Below are 14,447 nucleotides of genomic sequence, written 5' to 3' on the forward strand. Positions count from 1 at the left end.
GGATCCTCGCGGGCAGGCGGAGGGGGTGGGTGCACTGCTGTTTATTAATATGTCACTTCCAATAAAGACACTCGCTACTCAGATGCGTGTTGTCATGGAGACGTGGCGCGCGCAAGGAGACGGGCAAAAAGGTTAGCGCGCGACGACCGCGCGGCTTCCTCCTCCGCCATCGCGGCGGCGGCGGAGGAGGGCTGTCGGAGCCCGCGCCTGCCAATCACACTCCGTCACAGCGAGGGGTCGAAGGAATCCTTGTAGAAGATTGTATGACAGATATAATTATCTTTCTTTATTTATTTATTTTTTCTGTAATGGGATGGAATAGATTCAATTTGGTTACCCTCGACACTCACAGGATAAATCTCCCCCGGTCCGCTTGTGACTCGGCGGGACCAGACATTTAATAAAAAAAGGAAGAACTATCTGACAGTTTCTTTCCGTGGTTTGCGTACTTTTTTTTTTTGTTCTCAGGTATGTGCATGTGACGTGCGCATGGACAGCTGAGTCAGTGGAACGACCCATCTGGATGCTGTTTAGGTGTCCGTTCCGTCTTCTTTCATGTGGACATCAGTCGTCTTCGCCTAATTTAAGTAAGATGGTGGCATCGTTTCTCACAAGCTGGACCTGTTACAAAGGAACCCCTAAAATGAACACACTGTGGAAATTATTAAATTGCAACAGACGGTTTCGCACACAAATGTGTGACTCGTTTATTTAGTTAGAAAAACAGGAAGTGAAAACCGCACTGCATCACCACGGACCCTGCAATCAGGCTCTACCTCGTGAGACGTTCCGATCATTTAAAGGGGCCGCGGTCCCCGAGCAACCACGCTAACATGAAAGCAGTATTGGACAGTAAATGACGTGCATAACGGTGTGTGGAACAACACTTAACAACACAGGTGAAATACGTGAGAATTATGTATGTTACGTTCACTAAAACATTGTATTATTTGTGAGTAGTAGTAAAGTACAACATGTATGAAGTAGCATCGTAGGTAAAGCACTGTTGTCCACGTTCAAGAACAACACATGCAACACAGTAGTATATTTAGGTTCATTCCAGCATGTAAGAGGTATAAAGTGGTATTGTAGGGATGGATATCTCTTTGGTTGTAGTTTAGACAATAAATCTCATGGAACGCAGGAAGGGGATTGTTCTCCAGCCCGGGCGTGTATATTTTATTTTGACATGTATTTGTTATAAAGTCGATTTTTTTCCCTCCCTTCCCCGCCTTGCTTTAAGACAGATACCAGCCTTCACGTAGAGGAGGACAACCCCTCTCACAGCACCGGGGCTGGTGGCCTGTGGACGCCAGGGGAAGCCGGCGCACATTCCACACCCAGCCTGTTCTTTTCGATGGCAGCCGCACTTGGTTTTTCCTCACGGTGGATCGCTCACCCGCTTCATCGCGGCCAGCGGTGACAGTGTTGCAGCGAAGGCAACATAAAAGACCTGAGAGCGACTCGGTCACCAGCGCTACCGGCCCACACATTCTTAACCTCACTTTCTACTGCAGGAAGCCAAGAAGTCTTTCTTACTTCCAGGCACTGGAAGAGAGAAAAAGAAGCCTACCTGGGTGGATTATAAAATAAACGATCTTTAACGTTATTGATGACTGAGCATTTAGAAAGCTGCACAAGCTGTACTTTCCATACTGTGGGTGTTTATTTTGCCCTTCGCTGTGTTAATGTTGTTATTTGTTAAGCCACAGTGCAATGTTTGATCAAACCAGCTCTCCTTGTGTGCCAAATATAGGGATTACAAGATTTACTATTTTTAGTTCATCTTTATCCAGGCCTGATACGAACTGAGGAGAGTCGTGTGTGTGTGTGTGTGTGTGTGTGCGTGCGTGTGTGCGTTTGAGAGGGGAAGCGCGTTATCAGGGTGGCTTCGAAAGTGAGGTCACTTCCTGTGTGTGCCTCCAGCACCGCCAAGATAAGAGCATACCTACTCTCTGCCCACCCACGGGACTCCTTCCCCACAGGAAGTTGGCACAATGGACTCTCTCTATGTGAGTTTAAACGTCAGGCCACACCTGCCTGACTGTCAACCTATCCAAAATAAGAGCAGATTATGCATTTCCTGCATGGAGTCCATTATTGGCCCCCAAAGATCATTGTGTGACCCTTTGGCACCGAGGGCCTGTGAACGCCGTAGTACTTGTCACTGCAGCTCACTTAGATCAAATCACCCGGCTTCCTTTGTTACTTAGCCACCTGTGTGTGTGTGTGTGTGTGTGTGTGTGTGTGCCTGTGCGTGCGTGCGTGCGTGCGTGCGTGCGTGTGTGTGTGTGTGTTTGTAAACGCTTTCCAAAGCGGGGCTAATGGCTTTAGCAGCGGCAGCAGGAAGTGTGTAATGCTTCTGTGAAAATAATTGTGCTGTCGCCGTGGTGACGGAGCGGAATGCCTTTTAAGCTTTACTTGTCTGCGTTGTCATCGACTCGGAGTGAGGAAGACTCTGCGGTGGAAGTCCTGTCGCTTGTTTTTGTAGTCCACTCTTTGTCATTTGGATGACAAGTTGTTACCATTACATACATATTTGGATTGCACACAAATGATACTTGAAATGATGATACAAATGATACTTTACCCTATACTTTTTTTTTTCCCAGAAAGGATGCATTTATTCATGTTATGTAGTACATTTTTGGTTTCATTCAAATCATCATGTATGTATGCATGGAATTATGCGGGATGAGATCACAACAATTGGATTTACATAGGAACATAGTATAGCTCAATTGAATATGAATGACACGATAATCCTCCATCTCAGCAGATTTAAATGGAGATGTGGCTTTTATATAACGCAGGCCAAGGATTATTACAACCACCTGAGGGAGATGAACACAGGACGAGCTCGAGCCTTCACATCCGTCCTTAAATAGATGTTTCTCTCACAATCTACTTGAGGGGGTTACAAACACAAGCACACACACACACACACACACACACATTACTCCCCCTGCACACACCCCCCCCCCCCCCCTCATGCGTACATACAGTATGTTCAACGCAACGCGTTGATGTGTCCCATTGAGTCTACGGCCACGTAGTGCGTGCACGCGTAGCGTCGAGGGCATTGATAAAGACACGGCTCCTATCCCGGGGCGTCCATCAATCGGTGGGGCAGGAAGAGGGTCAGGTGGATAGCAAACACGTGCTTTTAATGCGTTTGCCTTCCCTTGTTTTTTTTTTTCCCTCGTTGAGTTGTGCCCTTGGTGGGGGTGACAGTGGGTGGGGGAGATGGGGTGGGGGGGTGGTCGGCGGTGGGGGGTGGGGGGGCGTTGATTTCCTGAAGGGGGAAGTTAATAATTCCCTGTCTGCTCAATGCAAATGAGATCTCTGCAGGGGGGGTTAGGCTGTTTATGACTTGTCTTGTTTGCTCCGAGATTTACTTTGCATCGATTTAAATGGAAACATCTATCACAGGCATCCGGCGGCGGCGGCGGCTCTGAGTGCAGAGGCGGTTATGCCGTCAGTGTCTCCTCAGCCTTATTAGCGTCTGGGCTGAGTTGTAATTGTCGACGCTACATCCTCAGGATGGCATGGCAAATACATGTGTGTGATGTGAGAGATGAGAGCAATATTTCAGGAGGAAAACGGGAGAAAAAAACGACGCCTGTATTGTTATCATTAAGCGGGTGTCGTGGTACGAATGAATCGGTAAGCGAAGGAGATTTGATTTGTAATGAGAATGACCTGCAGTTTGAAAGCATAGGATGAAATATGGAAGAGATAAAAAAACACATTATTTCCCATCTCTCATTGCTATTCTACATGTGGTGTTTTATGATAGTGTTAAGATTGAAATTAGGTCACAGAACTAGTGAGTAAATTCAATGAATGGGATATTGTATGTGTGTGTGCGTGTGTGTGTGTGTGTGTGTGCAAGATAGGCAGCAGTGTGACAGATTTAGTTAATGGTACTTGTCTTAATTGCTTGTTGGCTAGGAAAAATGTTGAGCTAAATCTGGGCGCACAATTTGTTGCACATGCGACAAATGCAACGCACATGTGAGACATGAGTCATCGGCATCATCGCTCAACTCATTGCTGAAGAACAATTTCCATATTGCCGATGCTAGGCAGGGTCTCTGTTGTGATGCTTGTGTGTCTCTCTCACCAGAGGATTTGAAATAAACAGAAAAGGTCAAGAGGACCCATAGAGCGAGAGCTGAATAAAATAAAGAAAACAAACACCCAGCAAAGACATTAAGCAAAGACACAATCCCTGGGGCATTTATTGTGAAACGTTTTTAAGAGGAGCCTGGTTTAGAAACAGGCGAAACGGAGGATCTAGGGCTCATTCAAACAAAATGACACCATGGAAAATAATTATCCCTCTTGACCTCGTGTCGTTCAACATGTTTCAAATGATTACCCTATTAATAATCCTCCCTGAACATTATAAACTCTCTCTCAGCGCACCTTGTCGGTATTGTTTTTGCAACAGTTTTACTCAATTTCACTCTAGCTAAACTGTAATGCTGCCAGAGAAGTACAGCAGGAAGGTGATGGAGAGTTCAGTGGTGATGGGCGAATGCTGTGTTTATGAAGATGAAAACATTTACATGTGTGTGTGTGTGTGTGTGTGTGTGTGTTACACATGAGTGTGGTAGTGGGTGTTTTACACTCTCCTCTTTATACAAAGGACCCCCTTTTTCATTCGTTCCACACCGAGCCCAGAGGATTCGGAGGAGGCATCATCATCAATCATCACCGGAAAAAATGTCCCTTTTTTCCCATATCCCTCCGTACGTTTGACCTTTCCCCAGCGGTATTTATTTGTCTCCTTAGGAAGGAATTTATTCTCTTTATCTTGATAAAACAAAGAACGTTTTTTCCCTCTGCACAGAGATCAGATGTTTCTCCTCCTGTCATGAGGTGTGTGTGTACACACGCACAACCAGAACCTCGCCACCGCCACCACCAGCTCCTTGGTGGAGACCTGCCGTCGTGACTGCGTGTTTGAGCAGATTTCCCCCCCCCCCCCCCGCGTGACATCTAAGCAGGAGAAGACGATCCTCCTCCGAGTATCGGATGACGAGAAGCAGCAGGACCTTCATGTGTTTCCTATTCACAGAGACGGCGCCTAGTGTTTGGCACGCAGCAGTAAAACGAACAAAGTTAATCGGCTTTGACGTGGGAAGCGTTCAACCTGACATCATCCCAATAATATTGTGATCCAGATCAGCCTCGGATGGTGAAAATGTCAAGCCCGTTTTGCTCGGTGTTTGCCTCCGATGAGCATTAATCAGATCCCCCCCCCCCCCCCCGTATTGGGGATACAAAGCCAAAGCTTTTGCAATATGCCAAACGTGGTGTGTTTAAGATAAGCCCGTTCATTGGAATCGTCTTTCGAGTAAGTGCCTGAGAATCAGTGATATCGGGCGGTGGGTGGGGGGGGCAAAGCCCGTACGATTGCATATTTATCCCCACTGGGTTTAATTTACCCCCGTGATATGAGCAGCGCATGACCAGGAGCTGCCCGGCCCCTCTACTTCCCTACCGCCCCCCCACCGGTAGCCCGTCCCCTGTGGAGAAGGCAGCTCACTGATGGCCCGTCCTGCAGAGAATTGGCCTACCGTGGCCTTTCACATGTGGAGTGTCAGTGGGGAGATCCTGGCAGGACTCTCTCCACCCACCGCCCATCGGCTCCCTACCCCCCGGCCAAACCAGGCCTCACCACCGGACCACCTTCCCCAGAGAGGTAGGGGGAGAACAGGGAGCAATCCGTCAGGGCTCACGGCCCTCGCCCTCGTAACTCCCTCGCATAGCCCTGATTTTACCCCCCTTCAGGGCAGTAATCTCAGTCTGGCAGTGCATTAAAGACGGGACCGAAGCAGGGGGAGATCAACTCCCGTCTGCATGTTTGAAAGCGCCCCCCCCCCACCCCCCCGCAGGGAATGTGATGATGAAGGGGCTTAATCTACACCTATCCGATGCATGGCCCGTCTCAAAGCTTCGGCGGCCGCCTTGAGCTACTTCATACCAGGAGGGGACTTGGCAGTGGTATCCAAGAGTCTTAGAGGTGGAGAATGCGAGGAGAGGGAGAGGAACCGTGAAAGAAATTAAATGAGAGGGACGCCATCGTGTGATAAGCGCATGGACTGAGCATCAATAAGACGGGGGCGCCCGGCTGTAATGAGTAACCTTACTCATTCACAAAGTGAAGGTCAGCGCTATCTCAGCCATCTTGGTGCCGCCCCAAATGAAAAGGGTACAACGTAAATCTGCTTCAATTTAATCTAAAAAGCTTAGCCATTTCTTTTCCCCCCGTCTTCACGCTCAAAGCCTTCACACTGAGCCACACAAGAGGCCCGCAAACGGTTTTGAAGGACAGCAGGACGGAACACAAAGGGAATCAAATGTTTGTGTAAGCGTTGACAGTATGTGGCCGGTGTCAACTGCCTCCCTGAGGTCGTTTGGAAGATAAGTCTTCTTTTTTTTTTCTGGGATCCAGCATCCGACTTCTCTCTGAGATAAGCCCTGGGACCAAGACTTCCCCCAATGAGATTCAGGACTGGGGAGAGGTGCATGCTGTGCCCACTTTTGGTTCTGTCATGGATTTGTCCTGACAAAGAAGAGAAAAATGGCCAAAGAAATACAGCTTTTCATTATCTATTATCAGCTGGAGAAAAAGCTGAAAAAGTGGCACCCTGGAAGGCACTTGGACGGTTGTTCATAGGATTATTTCCCGACCAATAGGTCCAAGTTTGTCATCCAACATTTTTCGTCCAGAGACAATAATAAACACTAAATTTTGGGGTTTTTTCAAACTCATTTTAATCAAATGTTGAAAAAAGACCAGCAATCAAAAGGATTTTCAGCTTTCAGACGGGGTCCAACATTGGAATCAATAATTGCCTTGTGCTTGTCAGTAATGAATGACTATGGTGCCTTTCTCCAGACTGGGTAGCCCCGCCCGTTCTGCCGGCGATTTGAATTCGCCCTGCAGAAGCGTCTGGAGATGAGCAATACATTTCTTTCTGCTTCCGATATGTTTTTGCGGAAGTCAATCACCAAGCTGGCTTTTCCCCCTGGCGCGCTATTGGCTGGTTTAACACAATGAAGACAGGGAAGCGACGGCAAGCAGTCAATTGCGTACAGAGTCAGTTGAACTACGCCCGTTGATCACGCCTCTTGTGCTGAAGAAAATGACTGCAGCCTCCCCAGACCAACGTGCAATCTACAATTGAGCTTGGTCTGGCAATAGCCAGGCTAGCCTTTCTCCCCAGCAGCCCACGTCATTTCCACTTGGCATCGTTCAGTCACATGTGCCACACAGTCATCCATGTACACCATGGACCACCACCACGAGGCAGATCACACCAGAGGAAGAGTAGCAAGGGTCAGCCAGACTTATCTCCCATAAAGTCGATGTCACAAACATGGCCCAATCCACTCAGAGCCCAGACATTATATCAGCTCACTGATTGGCCGGCCTTAGTCCAAGAAGGGCGGGCTGTGGCGTTTAATATAATCCTGACCTGGCATTCGCTGTCCAGCATTATTAGATCACTTACTAAATCCTATCAAGTGTATTGCCATCTGTGACTGTGCTCACCGCCCTTAATAGTTTGTTATTAAAGCCAGAGTCCAACATGTCCCTGTTTGTCTGCATTGGGTATTTGGGTATTATGGGAGAGGAGGAGAGCAGAAGCTTCTGAGACAGGATTAGGGCTTTAGCAGGGTGGTGGGAATCTCAGCGGGAATATTACTGCAGAGATTTCCCAAGGGGTTAACAGTCAACTTTTAAACCCCTGGATAACAGTAATGTACACTGGCATCGTGGAATTTATACAGATCATGGAAAGAAAGCTTTTCCCAACTTAAATAAGGTTACTTTTAGGCATATTAAGCATTGACATTTATTGTTTCTATTATTAATTATTTTACATCTACATATATTTCTTACCCACCTCCAAAACTGACCAAAACAAGTTTTTGTGATTAGCGGTGGGGCCCTTCTGTATGTTGGTAGGCAGGGACCTGTAAGCAATCAACAATGAAATCCTTAATGGTCTAATCAGAACTGCTCTTTTATTTTTCTTGCCCTAACAACCCTATTTTACATCACAATACAGAAGCAACATGCCCTCAGAACACTTTTTCATTCATTATTTTTTTCTGGTGCCTGTCATTTTTTTATTTCTAGGATAGAAAAGGGCACTCCTTATTTCAACAATTACACTTAAAAGTTACCAGAGAATTGTTATATAAGAATGCATTTTGTAACTTCTTGTTCATTATATAAAATCCCGACCCAAATCTATTTCTCATAATCATCTCCCTTTATGTCGATATGCTTCTAACAAGGCCTACAATCTTCTCTGTGAATACATTTTTAATTCAGAAGGTTGTATAACACTTTGTAAAATTGCAAGATAAATGCTAAATCTTAATCAGTATTAGCAATTATTTAGTATATTGCCCGCACTAACTAGCTCTGACGACTCAGCTGTATGGACCTATGCAATAATTCTGTTCTAGCAATTTAAGATGTACAGTACGTTTGAAACTGTCGGTCGCATAATGCTGATAAAGTTAAAGACCAAAAAAAAAGAAAGTATCAATAATAAATGTGGTGTGCGCTCTTTCATATTTGTTTTACCATCATTAACCCACATAGTAGTTAACTTTGGACAAGAAATGGCGCACATACCCACAAGCTTATTATGCTTCTTAGTAAGATTGAGAATGTTTGCTCAAGGGCACTTCGACGGCATCTTCACCAGGAGGGGGTAGAGGTTGAACACCAGTGACACCCATGATGGATTAATGCCCACCGTCTCTAACCATTGCAGAGCAAAGTAGAGGTTAATATGGAGGTGACCCTGGTTGCAATAGATGCAATGTGCTTGGTACGACGAGGATGTAACAGTACAGCACCCCCGAGTGGTTCACCAGCCTTGGGGTTACCAGTGCAGTATGTTTGCCGTTTATCAAAGCCATACTGTACCTATGCTGTAAGTGCTAAAATAGATGTTGTTGTTTTTTTTATATGTGGGGCAATTTTCTACTTTATTTCCCCAGCAACCCCAGTAGGAGTGGACTTAATTGTTACGTTGACAAACTGTAATGCTCGGCTTGCAGTCTTGTTTTACGTCTTCTCGTGATGCTTATATTAATGTTATTAGGATCCTTACACCCCAACAATCACAGCGATGATGATAACTTTTCTCTGACCTTTCTTTGACCCCCCCACCCCCCCACCCCCCTCAGCCCCTCTCTAGCATAACTCGACTTTATTTCCTCCCACAATGCGGAATCGACCCATCAACCTCCCAACTCCATAACACACTAATTGTTTCCAGCACCTGAGCCAAGAGTCTCACAGAAAGAAAGGAAAAAAACAAAAAGCGGGAGAGTCACAAACACAATTATGCTAATGGTTGACAAGACAGCAGAGAGAATGAGGGAGAGAGAGGGGGGATAATTGCGTATTTTTTTTGGATGAACATGACTTGACATCCTGAATTGCATCTGCTACTCATCAGTCATCGGTGGAGCGAGAGCTCACAGCTGGAACACAACAACTTTGATGCGCTGCACGCCGACGACAAAAAAGCCTTTTCCTTTGGAGATCAACTTTCAGTGACAAGAAATAACAAACTTTGTTTGGTAAAGAGGGTGGAGTCGCACGGTGGTCGCCCAATCGAGTGGTGCAGCAAGATGCGAGTGCCATAGGAGTGGCAGCGGGGAAAAAAGGGAGATGCGCGTGTGTGCGTGTGTGTGTCGGATTGGTTCCTGGCAAAGCCTTGATGTCACCAGAGGAACTATTATATATTCATTTGAATCATGCGCATGCAAATGGATACATTCAATATCCAGTTGGCAAGTCTGCTGCCACAGGACGGTCTCATTACGACGAGAGGGTTATTCATCTCCGCGCAGAAATTAGTTCAACTAAGGTTAATTACACACGGCGCACTGACGAAACAACACAATGCGAGACACATTTGCTATAGACATAACCTAGAGTAACTTCTGTTAATTAAACTAATGTGAGATTGCATTTTTACAGTGAATTAATATCTGAGGCCCGCTGGAGATGAGAGAGAGCAGTGAAATGTGGCAACGGCATGGCCGGCATGGCGCTGCACGCACCGCTTTTCTGCACATTTTTGTTTGTCACGTTTCCTTTGATTCAGCAGTCAAGGAAACAGCCATTAGTCTGTCCCTGGGAGGCAGGATGCTGTCCGACTGAGTAATGTCCTGGATCATTTTCCACGCGGGCCGGGCGGATTGGTGCACCAGCAGCCCTGGTTCACACCGGCAGGCCGCGGTGGCATTGTGCGCATAGAGAGGAGAGGCTCCCTCACTGTTTGCCCCCCCCCCCCCCCCCCGAGACCAGCGCCAGTGGAGGAGATCTGGACCCCCGATGGCAGTGGATGTGAATCAGGAGCCTGGACATTTGACAATTGATGTGGCGCCTTTGGTTTTACGCGTTTCGGTTTTATGTGTTTCTAAACACCTCGTCGCTGGGAGAGTTTGCCTGGGAAATCGTTTTATAAGGTTGAGATCGAAACAAACATGCTAGTAAATATACTTGATGCCCCTGCTTGTCTCGCTGGTCAAATAAATAAGACCAGAATTCTTTTTTTTTTTTTTTACAACAGATTTTTGTTTTTGTTTTAACGGAGGGAGGTGAAAAAGGGCTTGGGGGAGAGAGGTGGGAAGGAAGGGAAATTACAAAAAGAAAGTAAGTGCAATTTCAAGGGCTATAAATGCCACGCGGAAAGACACGTGTACTTGATGTAGCCTCCTAATGGAAACTGTGGGCTCAAATCAAACCCTTGCACAATGAAAAATGACCACACGCCCTCCACCTGCCCCAAGCCCCTGATCCCCCCCCCCCCCCCTCACTCCACCTCAACCACCGGACACAAAAACACACAATCCACCACAAAAAAAAAAAAAACCTCTTTCAAAGTGGCCAGCTGCAGCAACAACCTTCAGCCCCGGAGGCGTGGAGTGCTCTGGTCGTCGCTCTGCTTGTTGTCCCTGAGAAACGGACGCGCCGCCGCCACCGCCGCCGCCGCGCTCGCGCTCGCGCTCCGAGGGCCAAACCGCGCCTCGGTGCCACGCTCCTGAAAGGGGTTTTGATGTGCGAGCTGGGGGAGGTGAGCGGGGGGGCTGGAGTGCCGGTGGCTGAGTGTTGGGGAGAGGGTTAGGGTACGGCGCCGCGCGCCGCGGCTTTGTGGGGCCGCCGGTGAGTGATGCCACAGACAGGCCCTCGCTTTGTTCCGTGCGTGTCGTTTGTTCCGCTGTTACGAAGGAGTACGAGTTTTTTTTTTGCAATCTGCTTCAGAGTGAGGAGCGGGGGGGGGGGGGGGGGGGGGTGATGGTTGTGCCGTGGCGAGCTGGGATGTGAGCGAGCTCCTTTCTTCACCGTTGAGATAATGGAGGCCCCTCCTTGCGTTCGATGAAAAGCGGAACGGCGACGGAGGAGGTTGGAGGTTGGAGTCATTGTTGTTGTGACCAGCTGAGCCAAATAACCCTTCCCCCCCCCCGCCCCCCCCACCACCACCACCACCACCCCGTCAAATCTCTGTGCCAAAGTCTTTATTCAAGCATGTAAAGACAAGAACTGAGCTAATGAGGAAGAGGACGGGGGAACACAAAGTGCAGCATCTGCCTAATTAATAGTCCCGAGTGAGATGGAAACGTACCGCTGTGCTAATACAGTAGAGTGACCAACAGGTGTGAGGCACCCTGGGGTGCGGCTAATGCTATTATTTACCGTTTAGTCATTGAGCAGACACTGATCCCCTGAGTGACTGGCAGTGAGTTCAGATAGAGGTCGTGAGGGAGCCGTTAGGGGTGACGCTTCTTGCTCAAGAATGCTAGCGAGTATGATTTGTAGCAGTTCGCCATGCTACGCTATCCAGCCCCGGGGAGATAATGTCGTCGAAAGCCAAGCACACACACACGACTAAATATGTGTGAACTTGTGAGCATGAGGTTCTGGAGCACCAACGTGTACGTACCTTTTGTTTATTTATGTGTAGAATGAAATGTTGTTGTTTGTTTAAGTGAGGTGTCAGACTCTTCTGGCATTGTCTCCAAGCACTGAACTTAAATCAATTTGTGTTCTGTCATATTAAATAATTATAATTGTTTTAATTGCGTAATGATTTTTCTTTCACACACTTAAAAACCCAATTCTTTTGTTTACTTTCTATAATAATTATAATTTATTGAAACAAATTATAATCATTTCCATGGCGGTGTTTTTTCAAGGAACTCAAACAGTTTGAGGGGGGGGGGCGGGGGGGGGGGGGATCACACCTCATCTACAACCCTGTGTAGCTTCCACCTGGGTGGTGCACGGCTGCTCACCAGAACGCTCACCACACACCGGCCCTCGCAGTGGACTGGAGGAGGAACGACGCTATCCAATTACAGATCAGGCCATTATCAGGGGGCCGTGTTGGTGCGAGAACCAGCCGGGAGTTAGACCAGCAACCCCGGGGTTAGCGCCTGTACCCTGCGGTGAGTCTCAGGGTGTCTTCAGGCAGCACAGGGGCTTGGGACCGCAGTTTAGTGTCTCGTCAAAAGACTGTCCTCTTGGACAGGACAGGGTCCGTGTCTGCACAGGGGGCGACTGGGGTCATTAGAGGTGAGGGCCCCCTCATGGCCCCTCAACACCCCCAAAACTAGCCCCTAGGAATTGAAACGTATCCGGTACATATGGTGATGATTAGAAGTCGCCCTTGGCCTGTTCTCACAAATCTATCAAAATATGACTTTCAGATTGTGTTTATTAGACTTTGAGAGAGAGAGAGAGACATAGAGAGAGAAAGAGAGCGCAAAGAGAGAGAGAAACTGAGAAAGAGAGAGAGAAAGAGAGAATTAAGCTTTGCTTAAACATCTATTATGACCACCTCTGTGTGTCTGGTTTCAGCTGAAGGCCATTTGAACATCACCTATGTCTCTTATTATCTGCTTATGTCATGGTAATCCTCTCTCTTGCATCCCTCTCTCACACCATCGTCTCTCACACACACTCTCCTCTCTCATACATTTTCTTCTCTCTCACACTCTCTTTTCTCTCTCACACTCTTCTCTCGCTCTCTTCACTACAGAAGTGAACTTGTCACGGGCGCAATTTTGAATTTCCTATCAGACTTATGCAGTAAGATGCTATGAAACAGTAGACCTTTCATGCAGCATGCTGAGGGGAGAAGGGAGGGAGAGAAAGAGAGAGAGTGCAGGACAGATAAACGATTAAGCTAAGAAAAAAGAAATGGGCTAGATGTTGGACAATACAAATAGAGAGAATGAGAGAAATATAGTGGATCAAAGAGAGAGAACACTATGAAGAGAGTGAGAGAGAGAGAGAGAGAGAGAGAGAGGGGCTTGGGGGAGTTCTGGGTAAAATGGCATCGGTGCTTCCATTAACTCTTTCTATTTGACTGCTCTTTGGTCTGCAACCGCTCACGACTCTGGATTTCAAGCAGCTGTTTTGCCAGATCAGTGGACACCGAATACATTAAGGGGAGAAAAAGTCTGTGCCCAGGCATGGTTGAAATGCAAACATTTCATGCTCCCAAAATCACATCATTCCAGTACCTGCTGAACCCAAAAGAGAAAATGTTCTCCCACTTTTACTTCCAGGACACAGGTACCTGCCCAAGGCATTGAAGTAGAGCGAGAGAGGGATGGAGGGAGGGAGAGATTCGGAGTGAGAGTGAGAGAGATAGGGACAGGGAGAAAGACAGAGGAAGAGAGATGGAGAGAGAGAGAGAGGGAAAGAGAGAACCGCTTTATAGAGCTTGTTCACAATCCTCATAAACACCATAAGATTACTTCTCCTTTCCATTTTCTCATGAGCCCTGAATCATTAATGTGTGTGTGTGTGTGTGTGTAAGTGTGTGTGTATGTGTGTGTGTGTGTGTGCGTGCGCGCGCGTGTGTGCAATTTAAGAGTTAGATATTTGTCTTAATCATGCCTGTTCAATCATGGTGCCCCCCCACCCCTCTTATGCATACAGACAATAGTAATCAATTTCCACTGTTGACCCCCGACCCCGACCCTTTGGTTTGCTGACCCAGAGAAAATGAAAGTCCTCGCTTCCGATTGGTTCACACACCGAGGTTGGCTGTAATCACAGCTCCCACACATTTGATTTGGATAACATTCCTAAATGATGTCACGGATACACAGATCCAATGAAGGTCTTAGTGTGGTTGAGTTTGTGTGCGTTTTTGCTTGCTTGTGTGTGTGTGTGTGTGTGTGTGTGTATGTGTGTGTGAATAAAGTGTGTATGTTTTTTTTGTTGATCTGTATGATTGAATGTGTTACGTGTGTGTGTTGGTGTGGTGTACATGTGTGTATGGTGTGTTTGTCTGATCTGGTGTGTAATCTGGTGTGTGACTGTGGTGGAGGGGTTGAGGGGTTAATCTCTTGTAGAGGGCGAGGTAATTTCATTTTTCTCA

The sequence above is a fragment of the Micromesistius poutassou genome, assembly GCF_964030765.1.
Source record: "Micromesistius poutassou genome assembly, chromosome: 14".
NCBI lineage: Eukaryota > Metazoa > Chordata > Actinopteri > Gadiformes > Gadidae > Micromesistius > Micromesistius poutassou.